Source organism: Macaca fascicularis, chromosome 18, assembly GCF_037993035.2.
Source record: "Macaca fascicularis isolate 582-1 chromosome 18, T2T-MFA8v1.1".
Classification (NCBI taxonomy): domain Eukaryota; kingdom Metazoa; phylum Chordata; class Mammalia; order Primates; family Cercopithecidae; genus Macaca; species Macaca fascicularis.
Window position 1 is genome coordinate 81,498,979 of NC_088392.1, and position 20,057 is coordinate 81,519,035.

At 53.1% G+C, this 20,057-nt stretch overlaps 1 protein-coding gene across 30 annotated transcripts in view; it reads left to right on the forward strand.

Moving 5' to 3' along the window:
* The window catches only part of LDLRAD4 (low density lipoprotein receptor class A domain containing 4), a 449,266-nt gene that overhangs the window by 232,136 nt on the left and 197,073 nt on the right, over positions 1–20,057 (forward strand). The window contains exon 1 of one of the 30 annotated variants that reach the window (XM_045377680.3): positions 8,182–8,309. The exons of the other annotated variants lie outside the window; for them this stretch is intronic. The gene's annotated coding sequence lies outside the window, so the exon portion shown is untranslated. Of the gene's footprint in view, positions 1–8,181; positions 8,310–20,057 lie in introns of those variants that run through there. 30 annotated transcript variants of the gene reach the window in all.

Genomic DNA, 20,057 nt, shown 5'->3' on the forward strand with positions numbered 1-20,057 from the left:
GCCCCCCACTGTTCAGATATGACTAGAACTTTTGTCTTTATAGCTAAAATGGGATATTATTTACAATATACTCCTTCTAAGAAGACTGGAGAGCCAGGAGATGGAAGGACAAAGGGCAGGACCGTGGCTGTGGCTTCGGATTGATGTGGGTTCACGGTTCGCCCGAGGGGAGCGACAGCGCCTTTCAGCTCAGGTTCTCTCCCTGTGGAACGGGCACAGTCCTGCCATGCACGCATCTGCAGGAAAGAACGTCCGTGGGAAACACAGTCTATGTCATCGTGTTGCAATTGCCATCTCCACTCCCCATGTGGCCTTTCCTGGGGGGTGCGTGGCTGTGACTTTGGGCCGTCTGTGATGTCAGAGCCGTTCCGTACACGGAGCAGAAATGCACAGGTGTCTACAAGTGCGCTTGCCCAGCGATCCTGGGTGTTCTCCCTATTCTGTCCCCTGGGGAGGCTGCGACCTGGGCCGTGGCTGCCCCCACTTTCCCCTCAGGTTCTCTGCAGGTGCCCGAGGGAGCTGGCTGAGTGGTCATGGGGGGACACTCACGGCGCAGGTTGCCTCTGGATGGTTCTGTGTGGCTGGGAACTCCGGGGCAGGTGGTGGTTCCTCTGTCCTCCGCTGCAGCTCACCTCCGCCAGGTGTGCGGCTTCCCAGGGGAGGAGGCCGGAGGGTGGCCTCATGTTGAATAGATACATATTCTCTTCCCCGTATTCTGCTGGGCAGCGAACAGGGAGATTTCACTTCCTGTCAATAGCTGTGAACCCGCCTCAGAGCCTTCCGGTTGTCAGTGGGTGTCAGCGGATGACACTTTTTATTAGATCCTTGACCAGCCCGTTTCCTACAGCGGACAGACAGCCGGCCTTTCGTGGTGTGCCGCCCTGACGGTAACGTCCACATCGTCTCCACCTGGACGGAGTCAGAGTGTCGCGTGAACTGTTGTCTGTGAAGCACCATGCTCCGGAAAGGTGGTACCTCGTTCTTCCTGCTTAGGAGCAGGATTGTGTGATCTGTTTTCCCTTGTTCCCACCCGAAGGATGCACTCAGTGTCCCAGCTCTGCTTAGGAGCAGGATTGTGTGATCTGTGTTCCCTTGTTCTCACCCGAAGGATGCACTCAGTGTCCCAGCTCTGAGGGTGCTGAGGCTGAAGCGAGGTGAGACCTCTGGGTTTCCAGATGAGCTAGAATCAGTTTGGTTTCCTGTCCGTGCCGTTACCTTTGAGTACGTTCCACGGCTCAGAGGTCTTGGCCGTATCTCCCGTTTGATATTTGCCAAATTTCAGCGTGAATTAAGGTTAGCAAGAAAATGTGACTGTTATTTCTAAAGGCAACAATAATAAGAATCACAGAAGCTCTGAAAGTTGCTGTAAGTAGCTTTTCTCTTCAAACAAAAACGCGTTTGGAGCCAAGGCTGAGGCACAGTGGGCTTCGTCTGCCTCTTGCCTCTCCTCACCGTGGCCAGGTTATCCGTGGACCGAGGCTGCTTCGTTCTGCTGAGACATCAGAGGGTTTTGCGTGGACGTGGAGGTCTGGGCTGACGTGCGTGGACGCGGAGGTCTGGGCTGACGTGCGTGGACGCGGAGGTCTGGGCTGACGTGCGTGGACGCGGAGGTCTGGGCTGACGTGCGTGGACGTGGAGGTCTGGGCTGACGTCCGTTATCTCCTGGGGAAAGGGTTTGCCTGGCTGCGTCTTTCTGTGGAAGAGGAAATATCCCGTCAGCCTCAGTCACCAGCTTCTGTCACATCTTTTCTCTGGCTGCTCTATCAAAATACTGTACCCCTGAGTAGTAAACATACAGATTATACACACACAGTTATTTGTTGTTTACACAAATAAAATAATTATACAAATTATTCCTTATACAAACAAAAGTATTTATGAAGTACCTTCTCTGGTCATTGTACTGGGCCTTGTGGAAACGAGGAATGAAGGAAAATATAGACGCTGCTGTCAAGGTGCTGAGAGTCGGGAGGCGAATTCACACCTGCACAGCCAAAGATAACTAAAAACGGGCCCAGGGAGTGAGGGCCGAGCGGGTCCAGTCGTTCGTGGTTCAGGGGACAGAGATTCCTCCTGGTTGGATTCGTGGTCACAGTGGCTTCCTGGAGGAGGTGTGCTGTGTGGCGAGAGGAGAGGACAGAGTGCCAGGGCCCAGAAGAGCATGAGCGTAGGGTGGCAATGAGGGTGGCGCTGTTCTGGGACAGAAGGCCGTGGCTGGGGCCTGCGTGGGGCACAGCTGAGAAAGTGGGTTGGGCCTAGAGAGAGAGAGACCGGTGTATAAGGCTCCACCTCCTGCCCTGGTCCCCGGACAGGCCACCTGCTAGCCAGCCAGCTGCGGGGAGCCTGAGACTGGCATCCCGCTTGGTGGACCCACCACCTCACCATTCCTGCCCAGCCAAGGACATCCTGCGGTGCTACGTTTCCAAAGCCCCCTGGCCACATCTTATTGGGGGACAGCAGCGCTCCTTCGACGGTCCAGAAGTGATCATTGAGTGGTCTGTGCAGCCTGGCAAGTGCCACCTCCTCCGAAAGCCCTGGTGAGCACAGACACCCCGAAGCCAGCTCTGCTGAGGGATTCTCGGCTCTGGACCTTAAGAGTAACGTCAGCACTGACAAGAAGCCACAGCTTTTCCCTTTGAGCTTCAGCGGAATTTCCAGGTAACTGAGAGGATCTGATTCGGGGAGAGCGGGGAGAGGAGCAGCTCCCCTTTGCTACTGGAGCGTCAGGGGAAGCCGCTTCCCTCTGTATAGAGACCTCGTAAAACTGACCCCAAATCAAATGGACTGGAGCTGACAAAGCGCACCCCGTTATGCCAGGATTATGACTTCAGGACTTTTCCGGAGGAAACTTTTTCCTCCCATTGCCATTTAGGGTAATAACAACCAAATAAAATAAAACCCAACTTATTAAAATCTGAGCTGATTATCTTACTTCCGAAACCAACTCTTCCCACCTTCTTCATTTTTCCCCCAAAGAGACTGGCATCCTGCTCGTCACCTGCAGGCACCAAGCTCTGACTGCCCTCCTTCCCGCCTTAGGCCAGCAGCTTCCCACCTCTCAAGCATGTTGTTTGTTGAGGACTTGGGGATCAGGCTTATAACCGCATAACCGCATAGGAAACCTGTGCATAACCAGGGCTCGCAAATGCTAGACACTTCTATTTTTTTTCCCTATAATGATTGCAATAAACCTTAACCATAATTCTCTATATTAGAGAATAGTCACCAAATGTCCTTTTCGAGTTCATATTTCTCCAGTTGTCTTATAAATGTGCATTTCGGTTTGTTCTGTTTATCATTTGTTTGCGCCAGGATCCAAAGAAGCCCCAGGCTTCGCAGATCGCTTTGCTCCTGAAGGATCTCTGACTCTGTAGGTTCTCCCTCCATATCTGTATCCCCTCCCTCCATCCTCCTGTCTCTCTCTCCTCCTCCTCGTCCTCCTCCTCCTCCTCCTCCTCCTCCTGTTCCTCCTGTTCCTCCTCTTCCTCCTCCTCCTCCTTTTTGTGACTTTGGGTGGAGGGGTCTGGCCTGTTTGTTCTGCAGTTTCCGTGCTCTGCAGTTTCTGCTGGCTACTTTCCTGTGGAGTCACTGAACGTGCTTCTCTGTCCCACAGCATTGCTGCCGCGTGGTAGGCAGTGCAGAGGCTGAGGGAGACTCAGGTGCGATCGCGGGGTGGGAAAGCACACTATCCCGCTGCAGCTCCTCTGTCAGGAGTACACCGTGTCTGCTGGTCTCCTGTGTGACACCGTCGGTCATTTGGGTTTGCTAAACAGTCACCACCAAATTCTGTCCTTTTTTCTCCAGTAATTAGTGGGGATATGTCTATAAAGAGAAATTCCCCATCAACAGTTTGATTACCCTGAAGTGTATATCGTATAAGATCCATTAACTTAAGGATGAGGGTTCCCTGTCACTCTCCACGGGTGACCGCTGAGATTTCCTCTTGTGTTATTATGAACTGATGAATTGAACTGTGTTTGATGCATACACTTAACGTTTTTAGGAGCCCCCTCTGCTACACTTGGATAGCCAACTCCCAGGTGCCATCTGGAATTTGGGGATGGTCAGTGACCGGTGTAACTCCAGGTTAAACTCCAGGCGTGCAGGGGCTCAGCCCTCTCCCCTTCTCTTCTTTATGATCCTCCTTAACATTTTCTCTTCTCTAGCTTGCTTTGTTGTAAGAATGCGGTATATCATTACATATGACACACAAAATGTGTGTTGATCGACCGCTTATGTTATAGGTAAGACTTTCAGTCAACGGTAGGCTGTTAGTAGTTAAGTTTTCAGGGAGTTGAAAGTTACACACAAATTTTCCACTTCACAGAGATCAGAGCCCCAACCCCCAAATTGTTCAAAGGTCAGCTGCACATGGTGGACACTCAAGAGTGTTGACTGGAGACCGTTGATCCTTTCTCTGCTGCCTCCCAGCATCATGTGAGCGTGGCTGCCAGGTGATCAGTGCCCATGCGGTCTCTGCGGAAGCCACAGTACCTGGAGCATGTAGCATATGGTGCATGGCCCTGTAAATATTTGCTGAGTGTAGGGATGAATATTATTATTTTAGAAAACTCAAGCCTGACCAGAGGATGAAAAAGGCTTTTGCTTGCATGGCCTAGTACCTTGCAAGTGGAAGCAAGGATTGAAAATGTCCACGTGATCCTGGCAGCCTGCATGAGAAGACGAAGGAAGAGACCACACAAGGCTGGTGCCCGCAAACTTGCTCTGGTGAGCATTTATTCGGGACCAACAGTGTGATCGGCTTTTACCGACAGTGTGACCAGTCAGGCCTTCCCAGTCCTGCAGCCCTGGACAGACAGACCTTTGGCTTCTCAATATCCATCTGCTGTGTAGGAAGGACCGGTCCTGTCAAGCCCAGAGGAAATGTGGAGTGCTTCTGGCCGGCCCTAAAGACGTGTAAGTGTGTGAGCAGATGTGAGTCTGTGTGTGCTTGCATGAGATGTGAGTATACCCGAGTGGGACTGTGTCTTGTGTGTGTACAAGCATGTGTGAGAATGTGGAGTACTGTGTGCATGCACAAGTGTGTGGGTGTTGGAGAGTGTGCGTCTGGTGTGTGCATGCATGTGACTCCGTGTGGTGTGTGCATGCATGTGACTCCGTGTGGTGTGTGCATGCATGCGTGGGTGTGTCATGGGTGGAGTGTGTATGCAGTTGTGTGAACGTGTCTGTGCACGTGTGTGAGGGTGAGTCTGTGGTGGATTTGTGCATGAGTGTGCACGTGTGTGAGGGTGAGTGGTGCGTATATATATGAGAGTGTGTGTGCATGTCTGCGGGTGTGTGCGTGTGTGGGTGTGTATATGTGAGGGTCTGTGGTGCATGTATACATGAGTGTGTGTGCGTGTGTGGGTGTGTATATGTGAGGGTCTGTGGTGCACGTATACATGAGTGTGTGTGCGTGTGTGAGAGTCTGGTGTATTTGCACATGAGCGTGCATGTGTATGCATGTATGTGTGTAGGTGAGGGTGTGTGGTGCATGTGTGCATGAGAATGTGTATGTGCATGTATGTGAGTGTGTGGGTGTGTGTGTGAGGTTGAGTCTCTGGTGCGTATGTGCATGAATGTGTGTGTCTGTGTGTGAGGGCGAGGCTGTGTGGTGCATGTGTGCAGGAGTGTGTCACCTGGAGTCACCACCACTCCCTGCCTGTGGCTTTAGGTAAGTTGTTCAGCCTCTGTGGACCTCGGTTTTCTCATTTGTAAAATGAGGATAATATTGGTATCTCTTCCAAAGGGCTGTTCTGAGGATTTAGTGAAATAGTGCAGGAAAGGCAGTTGGAGTAATGCCTGGCCCACGGTACGTCCTCGGTGAGCATCATCTGTTGGAGGGTCCACTGCTTCCTGGGGAAGGGAATTAGGAAGCAGCTGCTGTTTGCCGGGTGCTCACTGTTCACAAGTATCGTCTGTTTATCTCTCAGAAGCACCCTAGAAAGGTCATAAGAATGCAGCGCTCAGGGCGGTGAGGTGAGTTACTCAGAGTTACACAGCCAAGCCGCTGCTGGGTGTTGAACTCAGGCCGTGGTTTTGTCTGTCTTTGGAGGTGCTATTTTCCCCTCCCGTGGTATTTTTACTCCTCAGTTCTTAAAAGGCTTGAAGGGCTTTGATGGTGGGGATCGAACCAACCATATTCTATTCAGGAGGGCCACAGCGGATGAACGTTTTCAGGTGATACATAGATGACGATTTTTGGTTTCAGGCTGGATTTTCAAGCAGATTGTGAAAAATTGACCTCAGAGCCCCTGTGTGTCAGGGATCGTGGATTCTGTTGATCCCTTGGGGTTTGCTCCAGAAACTGATAAACTATCCCGTCTTCGATTGTGCCCCGTCCAGGTAGTACTTGTGTGACCCAGAAGCCACCTCTCCTCTCTGACTCGCTGTCTGGCAGGAGGATGGGGACGATGACGGCTGCCCTGGGGAGGTGAGAGGCCGCGTGGCGTCAGCGTGGGGCAGCTGTTTCTGCCATCACCCTCCCCGCTCCACCGCCTGCCAGACGTGGGCTTTAGCCTCTGATCCCCAGTTTCCCTCTGACTCTCGTGTGAGCGCATCGGCCGCTTCAGCATCTCCAGCTGTGCTGGGAGGGGTGGGGCCTGCCTGGGGCCCTCCGGCGTTCGGCGGACTGGACTTTCGCGTTGACGTTGCTGACTGCAGGAGGCACGGACAGGGGTCTTCCGGGCTGTGGTGGTCCTTGGAGCGAGGCTGGGGCGAGGGGCGAGGGGCTTCCACAGATGTAATTCTGGCTGGCCTCCATCAAGGCCATGTTCAATGAATCGGGCCGTTCTGCGGAGCAGCCGGTGTGCTTTGGACGGGGCTCCCCGCCCCCACGCTCCTTTTTTTTTTTTTTTTTTGACTTAAAAAAAGAATCTATGGCAAAGCAATTACTGCCTGTGACAGTGACCCAAGGTGGTGTTTAAAACAAGATGTGGAGGGGAATGTGCCTCTCTCTGGGCTCGCCACGGATCGGGTTGCAGGACTGTCACTGGCAGCTCACTCCTGCCTGAATGGTTCTGTGGGATGAGCCCCAGGGAGGTGCCGGCAGCCTCACCCTCCCCTCCTGGTCCCGCCCCGTGTGTTGGCTGCCTTTGTTTCTCCAAGACGGTTTTCTGATCAATTAAAATCGTGTAGGGTCTTAAACGGTAATTCTGCCTTTTCAGATAAACAAAGGCGGAGAACAAATGGGAGGGTAAGTTTTAATAAACCTTAGGCATCATTTCCTCCTGCTGTGACACTAAATTTACTCGGATAAAAACAACCTCTTCGATTTACATTTTGATTCTGTTACTGCTTTCATGTGTGCGGGGCTGTCCCACTTCAGATGAAATTTATCCACTTCTTTAAATATTTAGTAGTCTAGCGTGGATGTTAATGAAAGTCTGGCGGTGCTATTTTGAGAATTGCAACAATGATAGTAATTTTCAGTGTCAGATTCCTGCTTCGCAAAGGGAAAGAGGGATGGGAGAAGGGGGAGGGAAAAATGGTTTCAGTTCTAATAGAGTTTGCCATCCGCTGGGCCGTGCCAGACAGATGGGTCATGAATACTGTCTAGACGCTCTCTGCCTGAGCAAAGCCCTGGTCTCTGAGGACACGCAATGGGATGCCGGCTTAAGTAACTGGGGAAAGTCAGGGCAGGCTCTCCTGGAATCAGATAGAAATCAATGTGAACCTGCTTCCGGGGGGAGGCCAAGGGGCGGCCGGGAGGGTGTAGGGACAGGGGGTGCTAAGAGAAAGGGCCCTCAGTTACTGATCAATTTTAGTGCAAACTTGACAATTATTAGGCATTAGGGAGGGCGTGAAAGGACAGCTGTAGGACGATAACTCTATTGATTTAGGCCGTGCTGCCCAGAATGCAGAATGATATATTTCAGACTCGGGCTTCAAAGGCCAGAGAGCAGCTGGGGTGAAAAGGAGGATGTCATCGTGTGTGGTTAAGACGGGAATGCAGCCCGCGGGGTGACCTGCGTTAATTGTGTGTATTAACACCCTCGGCACTGCTCTTGTCGAAACCGTTGGTCTTGACTGTTCATTTAGCATCTTAATTTGCAGGGGTCTTAGAGGCTCGCCGGGCTTGCTTTCTCTTTTTACGAATCTCTGCGAATTTCTCCACGCCGGGTCTCTTCCGGGCAGCTCCACGACTGGCAGAGCTGCAGGAAAGTGGGTAAAACATTCCCCAGCGCCTGCCTGGCTGCGCTTGGGTGCCCGCGGAGTCGTGATGCTTGTCGTCCTCGTTATTTTCTGAGTGGCGGGGATGGAGTTCATGTGACATCCGAAGTGAGGTTCTGCTCATGAAGACTCCCAGTGTAAGTGTGGCGAGAGTCGGGAAGGAGATGTTGCGGTGAAGATGAGAGTGGGGGGCGGAGGCTGGGGGAACACCGGCAAGGCGGGGCGCGACGCAGCAGCCTGCCGTTCGGCTGGGAGGTGCTTTGTCGCTTGGCTTGATGGCCCTAATCACGTCTTCGTCTTGAAAAAAATCACCCGAAAGGGTGCTACAGTGAAACTTGGAAGGGACCGTCTTTGAGTAATTGCAGAAATAAAGCTGAAGTCTAAAGCTGCCATGAGGTGTGTCGTGGACTGCAGAGGGGGGTGACCCTCCGAGGGCTGGACTTCTGAATCTACCCTCTGGGCTGGTGCCTCTTTCAATCATGTCAGCTTCACCGTGGAATAAAACCAGCGACCTGAACTCTGCAGTAATCCCTTTTTCATTCCTTCATCCATTCTCGTTCTGTCCCAAGAGCTAATAGCAGAGGGAAAGGAAAATATTTTTTCCTTCTTCCCTCCCAGAAAGAAAAGAGAGATCAAAGATAAAAAATATTTTCAAAGTTGATGATCACTGGAGAGGGAAAAAAGAAATCTTGTTTCAGAAGTTTGCAGTTGTGAGCAGCGAGTGGGTCTGTCCTTTTTCCACACGGCTCCTAGAAAACTTGCCGTGGTCCTCCAGAGGGTCCAGCTGTTCTTAGAGGGCACCTTCCTGCCCTAGACCCTGTGCCTGCTGTTCACACAGGGACCCTCCACTTAGGGCGGAGACTTAATTCCCTGGGATGGCCTGTAGGGAAGGGACACATGGCAGGGGCTGGGTTGTGGGCGTCAGCACTTCTGCTGCCAGCCGTGAGGCCTGGAAGGGGAGCCTCATGCTAAGTGAGAATTTATCACCTCTTGGTTCTGTTCACTTAAAATCTTGGGACCATAAAGTGCATCTCCCCATTTCAGAGACTCCGGCGGCTCAGTGGGGTGACCCCCAGGCTCATGTGTATGCTTGGGCTTGCACCTTGTTCTAGAGAGGGCCCCTGAGCCAGGCTGTCTGCTGTGGATGGCTCTGCCATGACGCTGTCTCATGCATCCTGATCTCTCTCTTCGTTGTTAGTGGGGGTGCTGGGCATCTGTTATTTGCTTTACTCTAAAAATTCAGAGAAAAAGGAATTTGAGCTACACTTCTGGCCTTTTACCCTTTAGATCTTGGGGTACGGTCAGCTGTGGTTCCTGGTAAGGTGTACTGCCGTGGGCCCTTGCATGCCAGCTGCTCTCCCTGTCTGGGGTTGGGCGGGCGGTGGGTTCAGGCCCACCCGCTCTCTCTGTCACGGGGCCGGGGTGGTGGCTGAGCCAGTCAAGCAAAACGATGGACCTGCCATCACGGGATGTAAGCCTGTGTCTTGACTGCACATGACTTTTCGTGGAAGGACAGCCAAAGGCACACACTGCCGAGAGAGTTCCCTCTCCCGTTTACATAGGCTCTGGAGAGAGAAGTGTTGAGCGTTGTCTCTTCCTGGGTGAGAGGGGTTGGCATGAACCCAGAATTGTAAATGCCAATCTGACCTTAAAAGGCTGGCGGAGGCCCCGCCCTTCCAGGTCTGCCCGTGCCTCCCGCTAAAGCCCCATGAGGCCTCTGGATCCGCAGCCACTGCCTCCTCTCGCCCTTCTGGTTCAGTGTCCGCTGTCATGTTAGGAGACGTTAACTGGAAATGACAGGACCTGGGGCTTCTCCGCAGTGAGCTGCTCCGCCCCCCCCCCACGCCCCCCAAAAACAAAACAGAAGATCCCAAGACTGATTAGTTTTCATAAGTTGTTGAAGGAGAAATAGTTGCTGAAAAATTATGTCTGGACAGGGGGCTGGAGGGTGTTATAGAGAAAACATGTTTGGGATAGTCACTTGTGGAAAATTATACACTGAGTCGTACAAAACATCCCATCTTTGGGATACTTAATGGAAGGTATTTTTCTGAGTGTTGAATGTGTGTGAGGCATGGGCTGGGCTCTGTGGGCAGGTGCAGGGCTGCAGGGGCTGGGTGATATGGGAGAGTGCAGTGTGTGTGAGATGGAGGCTTTGCTCCCAGCTTTGTTCTGTCCAGTGCTAAATGGTGTCCTTGAGAAGGCCCGCAAAGTTGTGGCCCGTATCTGCAGTGCCAGCGTGTGGGACGGAGGGAACATCTTCCTGAGCCTAGGTGCTCAGGGAGGCCACCATCACCGGCTGGCGGGGTCTGGAGAACCCCTGCTCCTCAGGGCGGCCCGGTGGGAAGGGCGGGGAGTGCCATCGGGAGGTGGCTGGGCAGGGATGCCACATGGGCTTGTCATGGACGCTTGTGGGGAGGGAAGGGCTGACTTTGAGGAGCATCACTCGAAAGGTCGGTGGGGTCAGATTCTAGAAAGCCAGAGATGTCATAGGCCAGATCGCTTTCATTCTCTTTGGTGAGGGAAGTCATTGGAGGTCTTTGAGCAGGAGAAGCTGTGACACAAAGCTGTAGCATAGCTGGAAGTTCCTCAGAGATAGCTTAGTTCAGTTCTGCACTCAGGAAGCTAAAGCCTGAGAATTTAAATGACCGTTTCAAGGTCACAAAAATAGTCTTTGGCAGAAGTCCTGATATGTATGTTTCTAGTCTGTTTGGGCTGCTATTACCAGTACCCTAGACTGTGATAGGTTTGGCTCTTTGTCCCCTGCAGATCTCGTGTTGAGATGTAAGCCCCAGTGCTGGAGGTGGGCCAGGTGGGGGGTGTTCGGGTCGTGGGACGGATTCCTCGCGGCTTGGTGCTGTCCTCGAGGGAGTGAGTGAGTTCTTACAAGGTCTGGTTGTTCAGGTGTGAGGCACCTCCCCCCTCACTCCTCGCTTCGGCTCCCCAGTGTGAGATACCAGCCCCTCTTTACCTGCCACGACGAGCGGAAGCTCCCTGAGGGCTGCCTAGATGTCGACACTGTGCCTCCTTATAGAGCCTGCAAAACCCAGAGCCACTAAGCCTCTTTTCTTCATAAATTACCCAATCTCAGGTATTCCTTTATAGCAGTGCAAGAGATGGCCTGATACAGACGGGATGGCTTATAAACAACCGAAATACGCATCTTACAGGTCTGGAGGCTGGTAAGTCCGAGATCAGGTGCTGCCGGACTCAGTGTCTGGCGAGGGCTTGCATCCAGGTCCGCAGACGGTGCCTTCTTGCTCTGTGCTCACATGGCAGAGGGCAAGGGAGCTTGCTGCAGTCTCTTTCCTGTGGGCACGAATCCCAATCCTGAGGGCTCTGCCTTCGTGACTGAACGCCTCCCAGAGGCCCCACCTCCTAAGCGCGTCACTCAGGGGTTAGGGTTTCAACATATGGCTTTGGGGGTGGGGAGGGAGTACAAAAACCTTCAGACCCTAGCAGTGCTTCCCGTGTCTTAGGCCACTTCTCCTTCCACCAGCCCGTGTCCTCACACCAACTTGTCAGGTTAGGCAGCGTCAGGGAGGCGGGAGGACCCTCCCTTGCAGAGTAGGTGGCCGACAGTGAACGTGGCCTGTGCCCCTGGGAGCAGGGACTGGGACTAGCTAGGAAGGCTGTCAGAGGGGCAGGTGCCCAGAAGCTGTGCCTTTGGGATTCTGTAAAAAAGGGTTTGGAGGAAGCCACATGAAAGCCACAGCAGGAGATGAATAGGGAGGGAAGTCAGAGTGTGCCCGGCACAGCAGGGTCCCAGCGTGGCGTCCCCAGTGTGGGGTTCACGGCGGCGGCGGCTCCTGGCCGCCCTCCCTGCTGTGCTGGGAGGATGCAGCCGGTGCAGACTGGGTGCTGTGGAGGGACAAGGAGGAGTCCGGGGCTGTCTTCCAGCAGAGGGATAGCCCAGCAAAGGTGGTGGGTGCACTGGAGAGAGAGGGGGACCCCTGTGAGCAGGTCTGAGAGGGGAGGTGTGGACAGAAGAACTCCAGTGCACAGGAGGAGACTCTGCTGGAGCTGAAGAGGAGGAAGGCGGGAGTCCTCGCTCCTGGGCAGAGCTGCTGCTATGAGTCAGCCTGGGGCTGGGGAGTTGGAAAAACACTGACGTAGGAGGGGTCTGCAGTCCCGACAGTCAGCGTCTTGGTCATGCTCTGCAATGTTCCAAAGAGCTTTCTGCGTGTATGAACTTCTCTCAACAATTCCACCAGGCCGCGTGTTTACTAATTGCTAAGTGCTTTACTTGAGTCATCCCATTTAATCGTTAGAACAACCAATGTGATAAGCACTCATTGGACCCCTCCTTAGGATTAAGGAAGTCAGCAGCAGTGAGTCCAGCCTCAGCCTGAGGGGTGACCCCCAGTGGGAACCTCCAGGAAGGCCAGAGGCAGCGTCCTGGGGCGAGTGAGGAGGACCACAGGGGATGCCACAGGGAATGCCCCTTTCCAAGTGCGAATGACCAGGGAGAGAAAGGGCGCAGAGATGGGCTTGCGCTCTGCTCGGCACGGGGAGCACTGCGGGGGTGCACACGAGCGAGCGTGAGGTCACGGGATTTGCATCGTGTGCAAATGAAATGCAAGAATCACAAGGACAGTCATCGTTTTAAAAGAGGCAGGACCCCGCTATCTTGCCTTTTGAAAACAGATGATGGTGGACTTTGGTTTGCATTGCTCCTGGCGTGCCTGTGGTCACGGGCATGGACTCGCGTTACGGAAAGCAGGGGTCCGTGAACTGGTGTCCTGCTGTGTGTGAACCTGGGGTGTGAGGCGCGAGAGGAGCAGGACCCTTCATGATGTTTTTCTTGGAGGCCCAGCCCTGAAACGTGCTTGTGTCACACATGACAATGGATTTGTGCACTTTTCGTATCACAAGAATGAGTTAAAATCAAGAGTCAGCGGCTCTGCTACTCCCTAGTGACCTTGGTTTATTAACACCTCAAGCCTGATTTTTCGAGCTGCCGGCAAGGAAGTCAGGTTTGATCCCTGGAGTCACTTGTGATGCAAAAAAAAAAAAAAAAAAAAAGCTTCCTGAAATGGTGACTTGACCTCTGTTATTAACTGTAATGAGATAAGTATTAGATGGAACATTTAGCCAAGAGAGGTGTTTCTTTGTAAATAACGTTATTATTTTCAGGTGTCTGAGAGACGTTCATCAGGGCATGCGATGTCTTTGAGCCGCCGCTGAGATGAGAGCCCCAGCCCCGCGCGGTGCCCACCCATCCTCTGCAGGGCGTCCAGTGCTCCACCTGCCCGTCCCTCTGTTGCCCCTCGTTACCTCTCCACCCCGTCCCTAGTACTGCTGTGTAATCTGTTCGGTGGGGACGATAATGACGCAATGTGTGATCCAGAGTCTAGCACCTCGTGGCGCCTTGATGGAAATAGAAAGCTGTGATCACAGCATTAAAATATGCTAACAGGCTGCGGGAGCTAATGGGTGCCGCGTTCACACTGCAGGTGTTCACTCCGGCGCTGCCGCCGGCTGCGGGGACAGAGCCGGAGGCTGCGCCGTGCACGCCCAGCGTCTCATGGTGGTTTTGTTTATCGCGGGGGTGTTCTCCGAAAGGGGCGTCCTGCCTCCTTTATAAGGTGTGCTGTCGTTCTGGCTCTGCGATGATATAAGCCCCCTTTTTGTCTGACTGTCAGATGCGCAAGCAGGCGCAGTGCTCACGTGGAGGGAATGTTAGCGATGATGACAGCGTGCGGTCGTTTGATGAAAATAAATTGGATTCTATCCTGTTTGTGGTTAATGTTTATCTCGTTGGAGTTTCTGAGCACTGGAAAGGGGTTCTAAATGTGTTGTCTAAATTTGTGAAGGAATTCCAGTATACCACATTTAAAGGGGTGATTTAAGTGAATTGTATTAAGTTGTGAATAATACGGAATTGTGAGTGTCTGGCTTGCAGTGCTGTCTTCCATTTGCTTCCTGGGTCAGCCTGGCAAATGACTCCATTCTCTTCTTCATTTTTGCTGTTATTACTGCCCAGGCAGCTCACTCCTTATTTTCTTGCTCTTACTTTGGGGAAACCCATCGGATGAAACATACTCTCAGTGAGTAGACAAGGCAGCCGGAGGCCATCTGCCTACAGGTGGGTGGCGTTTGTCTCGCTGAGGGACGCCTGTCTCTGCAGAGAGGGTAGCAGCAGGACACGTCTGGCCCGGGCTGGGCATTCACCTGAGCCGCAGGTCCGGGCACAGGCACAGGTGAGCTGGGGAAGGACCCGGCCTGTCCAGAAGGTGCTGGAGGACAGAGCCGCTGTGTTGCCGTGACAGTCCCTGATGTATGGGCACGTGTGGGATGTCGTGTTGCCTTTGGAGATCAGACCACTCCAAGCCCTCAGGAGCAGCCTTGGTCCTGTTGTGTTCATTCATCAGGCATCCCCTTGGCTGCACGCAGTGCTGGGTCACCCGCGGCGGGAGCAGGGCAGGCTCAGTCCGCGTTTGTTGAGTGGACGATCACAGCCCTGCAAACACAGTCCCTGAGCTAGGCAGTCCAAAGGCTGTCCCTCCGACGGAAGTGAAGCTGGTGGATGCTGGACACCTGTATGTGCGGGAGCTAGGGCTGGGGAGGGGCATAGGTGCTGTCTGGGAGGGGCACCAGGTGTCCTGGCACCAGGACCAGGGATTTTCCTCAGGCTGGGCTGGCAGGCAGGTCATTTTACCCAGTGGGCACTTAGGCAGGAGGCCTGGGGTTTCCAAGCTTTTGGGGGACTTACGCAAATATTGGAGACCTGAAAAAAATTCTGCTTCCAAAACAGGAAGTGAAAACTGCCAAATTGAAACCGACACATTTAAGTAAATGTTGACAGAACATGAGGGCTTGTCCAGTCACCTGCAGTTCACTGTCTCAGGTGGGATGCGGTGCTTTTTCCTAGTTTGATGTGACGTCTGTGAGGCCTGTAAGGGTCATGAGATGCCCTGGGGTAGCCGTGGTGAGAAGAGGCTGGAGCCTGTGGGGGCACCTGCTCCGGGTGAGCAGGTAGAGGAGACACCAGGAGCAGCTCCGTGTCCTCCCGCAGCCCGGGCGGCTCTGAGGGTGGATCCTCATTCGCTCTGACGCGCCGGCTGGATCCCTGGAGATACAGGCAGAAGGTGGAGAGGGGGCCGAGTCATGCCCTCCCCCGTGGCTGGTGCAGAGCTGTGCACCCGGCTTCCTCCTTCCACACAGCCCCAGGGAAGAATCCGGGGCTTGGCAACCCCAGTTCAGCTGCCTTCAGCCCCACACTGGGTGCCGTTTCTGGTGGTTTAACGTACAATTGAGCAACTCTTGGTGGCGCTAAGATAAATGGGTGATAAATTGCAGTTGTATATTTTTAAGGTTATGAGGAAAGCAAACATTTAACATATAAGCCTGTTTATTAGTCAGTTTTACTCAGAGCCCCGGCTTCCAAAGTCTGACTGCCCCGAATTCCGTGTGGAAGTTCGGCCGGGACTTCTGACAGGAGCGCCCGCCGTGTCCCGCGCTGTCTGCGTTGTTAGGAAGCGTGTCGTTGCTTGGCTCCCAGCATATGGGAGAAGTGAAGGTGTCACTGCTGTGGCAGGAACACGTCTCCAAGAACCAAGGGGCATCTTGTCACGGGCTCCTAGGCAGGAAACGGGGCAGAGTTCCAGGTGTCAGGTGCTGTGGTTTGAGGTGTGAATAAATAATTACCGAAATGACTGGCTGCGGTGGGGAGCGAGGAGCAGGCAGCGTTTTGCCTGGAAGGGGGAGACGGAGCGTTAGCAGCGGTTCCCTGCCGTCTGCCTGCCTTCCTGAGCGTGCCACATCTGCACGGGGCGCCCCTTCCCGACCGGGGTGCCCTCGCTCGCCTTCCCTCCTGCTTCCTGTGCACCTCGCCAGGGTTTCCCTGGGCAGCTCTGGTGAAGGGCACGCGTCACGCTATCCGGGCCCTCTCCACGTCTCAGCGGCCAATTGCCTTTCCTTTCTCTTTCTATGATGCTCCTGTATTGCCCGTGGATTCCTCCAGCACACACCGTGTTGGATTTTAATTGTGTGTTTAATGACTTCTCTCTTACTAGATGATGAGTAAATCCCTCCCAGGGAGAGTCTGTGTTTTGTTTATTTCTGGTCCCTCAGTGTCCACTGCAGGGTCCGTGTGCACGCACAGGTACACACCGATCCATCACATACACATGTATTCATAATAATTTTGCTTTTTAAAAGGGTATTTTATATAAATAGAAATGGGAAAACTATTATATTTGCAGACATAAACCAATGGATGCTATCGGCGCAGGTTTGGGCCCCAGCTTCCGGCTCGGTGAATCGTGGGTCAGCAGAACGACGCCACTCGTTTTTCCTGGGACATGTGGTTTCTTCTAGATTCTGTGGCTCACAACACTATCCAAAATTCCTTCCACTCCTGCCTCACCTCCTTTCTCGGCTCCCGGGATTTCTGTCTGTCTGGGGAAAACCCTCACCTCTGGTGTGAGAGCAGAGGACAGTCGTCCACATAGAAGGACACTTGTGTGGCCAGGTGTGTGGGGCTTGCCCACAGCCCAGCAGTGGACACCTGCTGTAGCATCAGCTCCACAGGCTGGGGACTCCGTCCCTAAGGCTGCCCCTCAGACTCCAGTTGCAAGTCCAGGCTCAGGAATTTCTGACCGACTGGCTTCAAGTTGGGGTTCCCACAACCCCCTCTCTAGGTTTGATTAATTTGCTGTGGGGGTGGAGGGGGCGGCTACAGAACTCAGGGAAACACGTGTTTCCGTTTACCAGTTTGCTCCAAGGATATCCCAAAGGACACAGATGAAGGGCTGCGTGGGGCAGGGCTTGGGAAGATGTGGAGTCCTGTGCCCTCCCCGGGCCTCTGCATGTTCCGCTCTCAGAAGCTCCCCGAACCCTGTCCTCTTGGATTTTTGTGGCCGCTTCTTGATGTCAGCATTCTTCCCCACCGGTGGGGGTGGGGTCTTCTCTGAGAAGGGTCGTGTGAGCAACAGGAAAGGCGGGGGGAGAGCGATGTTTCGCAGGCAGCTGAAAGGAGGACAGGAGAAGGTTGGGGAGGTTCTGTTTCCTAAGGCCTGATGCACCCGACCTTCTGACAGAAGGACTGTAACAGGGCTGTGGGGTGCACGAGCCAGGAGCCGTGGAAGAAAGCCTGGTAGATAGATGCACATCACAGCACCACCGCCTCTCCCCGTGGTTCAGTTCACAGGCCCTCCCCGAGCGTCCCCGGGGCCCTCTGCTGTGAAGGCAGCTCCCCCTGCCTCGATACCTCGATACCCCCAACCCCACCTGTGCAATGGGCTTATTTCGGTGCTGGTCTGAAGCTCTTTGTGGTGGTAAGCTCCATGAAGGCAGGAGCATGCGCAGGGAGTTTCCTTCACTGCCCCAGGGTTGTGGCAAATCACTTACTCAGTGTTTGCCTGTGGAGTGAACAGGTGCATGAACGGTCTTGGAAAATGATGTATCCCGGCACCACGGTGGTGGTCGTTCATACGTGTTCTCATGACTTCGTAGCTTTCCCTAATGGCGAGGCCAGCAGGCCCATTCATTTCTCGCTGAAAAGTGTGGTAAAGGCAAGTTTCCTAACCGGACCAGGACTGTAACCTCCAGAACGCACAGGGCCTGGGCGTGGGGAGCGCGGACGAGGAACCTGCTGCTGGTGCCGAGCGGGAGCCATGGAGGGGCCTACACCGTTGCGCTGACGCTGTGCGATGAGGATTCCGAATGCCATTCATGCAAAACAAATTTAGCAACTAAGGAGAGCGGCGCGCTGCTTCAGAAGCACCATGTGTTAGCAGGTGTGGCACAGACCTGACTTCGCTTCCGTGGCTGAGGAAGGGGAATGAGTCTTCTGTGCATAAATGTTTCCACAGGCACCATCCTGGGTGTCCTGCCTGACCAGACTTGTGAGCCGGCGCCAGGTTGGAGCATGTGCCCAGGTGAAAATCATACATTATTTATTCATGTGAGCAGCTCTGCGCCTGTTTTCAAACATTCACTGCTTTGTTTTGTTTGTTTTGTCTACTTGCATGAAAGATGTGGTAGACAGAATACCCCCCAATAAAAGGTGTCCACTTCTTCATCCCTGGAACCTGTGAATGTATCACCTTGTTAGCAAAAGGGACTTGACGGATATGATTAACGCTAAGGACCTTGAGATGCAGAAGTTATCCTGGACCATCCAGGCCTGGAGACATGAGTCCTCTCAAAACAGACGCTTTCCCAGCTGTGGTCAGAACTAGAGGTGACCACCAAAGAGGGATCAGAGCCTTGCGACGTGAAAAGGACTTGACTTGCCGTTGCTGGCTTTCCAGATGAGGAAGGGGCCTCAAGCCAAGGAATGTGGGCAGCGTCTAGAAGACGGAAAAGGCAAATGAACATTGTCCCCTAGAGCTCTGGGAAGGACACAGCTCTGCCGCCTCGTTGATTTTCACCTAGTGAAATTCGTTTTGGATTCCCAACCTACAGAACCGTGAAGTAACCAATTTGTGTTTTAAGGCCAGGTGTGGTGGCTCACGCCTGTAATCTCAGCATTTTGGTTTTGGAAGGCCAAAGTGGGAGAATCGCTTGAGGCCCGGAGTTCAAAACCAGCTTGGGCAACGTAGTGAGACCCCATCTCTACAAAAAAAAAAAAAAAGCCAGGCGTGGTAGGTTATGCTTGTGGTGCCGGCTACTCCGGAGGCTGAGGCAGGAGGATCACTTGAGCCTAGGAGCTTGAGGTTACAGTGAGCTATGATTGTGCCACTGTTCTCCAGCCTGGTGACAGACTGAGACCTTATCTCATAAAGAAAGAAAGATTAAAAAATAACATTTGGTGTTCTTGGATTTTTTTTCTGCTTTTCTTTTCCTGAGATGGAGTCTCACTCTCGCCTAGGCTGGAGTGCAGTGTGTGATCTCAGCTCACTGCAACCTCCACCTCCTAGGTTCAAGCCATTCTCCTGCCTCAGTCTCCCAAGTAGCTGGAAGTACAGGTGCCCGCCACCATGCCTGGCTCATTTTTGTATTTTTCGTAGAGATGGGGTTTCACCATGTTGGCCTGGCTGGTCTCGAACTCCTGGCCTCAGGTAATCTGCCCCCCTCAGCCTCCCAAAGTGCTGGGATTACAGCTGTGAGCCACGACGCCCAGTCAAACTCGGTGTCTTAAGCCAGTGAGTTTGTAGTAGCTTGTTACAGCAGCAATAGGAAGGAGATACATATGGTTTTGCCCATAGAAAGATATTGCTTAAATAAAAGGAAGAAAACCCATCTGGGTCTACGTTTTCTCAGGCAGTGCTTGCACTTTACGGAGCCCATGCAGGACATTTACATCAGCGGCAAGTCTATGAATCGTAGCCCGGCCTCGCCGTTAGAGGTGCACAAACTCAGCGTAAGCACACCCTAAGTTTGTGCCCGAGGTCACACCCTGGATCCAGCCCTGTCACACGGTTAACATTCCACAGCCAATGACTGAGCTAGAGCCAGAGCCGCCGCCCCCACGTCGTCACGCCACGGTCATTGTCATTTCACTGCAGTTTCTCCAGCTTCCTTTTGAAGAGGAACACAAAGGGGAGGTGCTTTGCGAGGAAACAATATATTGTAGCAATAGGGACATGTTTGAAAATAGTAGTTAATGAACATTATTTTCCTAAATTGGTAGTTTTTATTTTTAATTTTTTTTTTTTTTTAAGAGCCAGAGCCTCACTGTCTTGCCCAGGCTTGAGTGCAGTGGCGCTATCACAATTCACTGCATCTTTGAACTTCTGGGCTTAAGGGATCCTTCTGTCTCAGCCTCCTGAGTAACTGGAACTACAGGCACACGCCACCATGCCTGGCCAATTTTTGTGTTTTTTGTAGAGTTGGGATCTCACCATTTTGCCCAGGTGATCTGGAACTCCGGGCACAAGCATTTCTCCTGCCTCAGCCTCCCAAAGTGCTGGGATTACAGGCGTGAGCCACGCACC